We start from the raw sequence: 1,532 nt of genomic DNA, 5'->3' as shown, positions 1-1,532 counted from the left end.
CCCTGCCTGGATCTACTGACCCCCAGCCCACTCACAGCCATGTCCGATCAATATGGGCAGAAGGGTGAATTTATATGCCTTTTGTTTTACAATACTAGGTAGAGAAAGCATTTTTCAATCATACACATTATCCATTCCCATAATATGTTCAGGTGAAAGGAGACACAACCACTTCACATAAAGTCTTTTCAAACGTACTAATTTCCATCCAAATTTCCACCTTAATGCCATCAACTCTTTGTGCTCTTATGTCCTCCCAGCTTAACTGTAGCCCCCCTTAGGCCTTCACCGATAGGGTTTAGAACCATAGTACATGGGACTCCTCATCCCAGAAACATCACTTCCCACCCCCTGACTACTCTACCTACCCGTGTGCGTATGGCTTTGGGCTCCAACTGGGGATCGGGCCAAGGGACCTAGGCCTTCTCGCCAGTTCTTATTTTGATTAAGTTGTAGGACCGTCACCCCAGGTGACTGGAGGTCAGGTTTCTTGAATTCCTCCAAACTAGGGTGAATAAGGCAGATTTGTTTAAGGCACTTCAGTGTTGAGTGAGCGGTAGGGGTCGCGTCCGGCCACCCTGCTTCTGAGAGTGCCCCATTAACACATTTGTTTCGGCCCCTCAGTGTCTGCTTTATTCATCCCATTTCTTAAAAACTGTTTGAGGATTTTCATCCTGATGGGATGAGTCCCTTGACCCTTTCCTTTCTCTTTTACCTTTGTTTTGCCCACACTCTTACAAATTCTTCCAACCTTCTTTGCTATTTTTTGTTTCAGCGTAATTTTTCCCTTTGGAGGCAGTTCAGGCCGGCAGCTAGCTGTCAAGTTAGGCTGGCTAGAATCCAAGCTTGGCCCAGTGTCAGGATTTGCCCCGATATATTCCCTTGGTAGAGCCCCTGAGGTTGGAGGCTCTAGCTTGGACTGGCCAAGATCCAAGCTTGGCCCAGTGTCAGGATCCGCCCCAGTGATTTCTGTTGTTTTCATTTTAACTTTTACCTGTTGGTAGGGATCTTGAGGTTAGAGGCTGTCGCTCAATTTGGCCAAGATCCAAGCTTGGCCCAGCGTCAGGATCCACCCCAACACTGTCCTGTATTTTCACTTTAGCTATTGCAGATAGCAATTACCAAGGGATTGTGTATCTTGCTTGTCTCTTGTTACTTTGTATTTCCTTATGCTTTCCTGGGAGTTTGAGCCATCATTTCTAAATTCCACTGGTAACTTTTCACTTCCAGTAACTGATTGCAGCACAGCTACAATTCCATACCTTGGGTGCCCCCATGGCTACCCCACCCTCTCATCCTTTCTGTTCTTAAACCACGTGTTTCAGTGAGTCACAGGTGTGCTAGCAAATCTCATTTCTGACACCAACTACCCGAAGTTAGCTAAACTGTGAAGTTAAGGGTATAGTCCCCCAGACTTTTGACTCTAACTACAAGGAGTTAGGGTCCAGTTATAAAGTTATAGGGAAGAGTCTACTCAAGACCACCCTCACTTCTGACACCAACTTCAAGTTCAGGGATTTCCTAAAAATACC

This window comes from Propithecus coquereli, unplaced genomic scaffold, assembly GCF_000956105.1.
Source record: "Propithecus coquereli isolate 6110/MARCELLA unplaced genomic scaffold, Pcoq_1.0 Scaffold124, whole genome shotgun sequence".
NCBI classification, from domain to species: domain Eukaryota; kingdom Metazoa; phylum Chordata; class Mammalia; order Primates; family Indriidae; genus Propithecus; species Propithecus coquereli.
Note: the sequence above shows the minus strand (reverse complement) of the source record.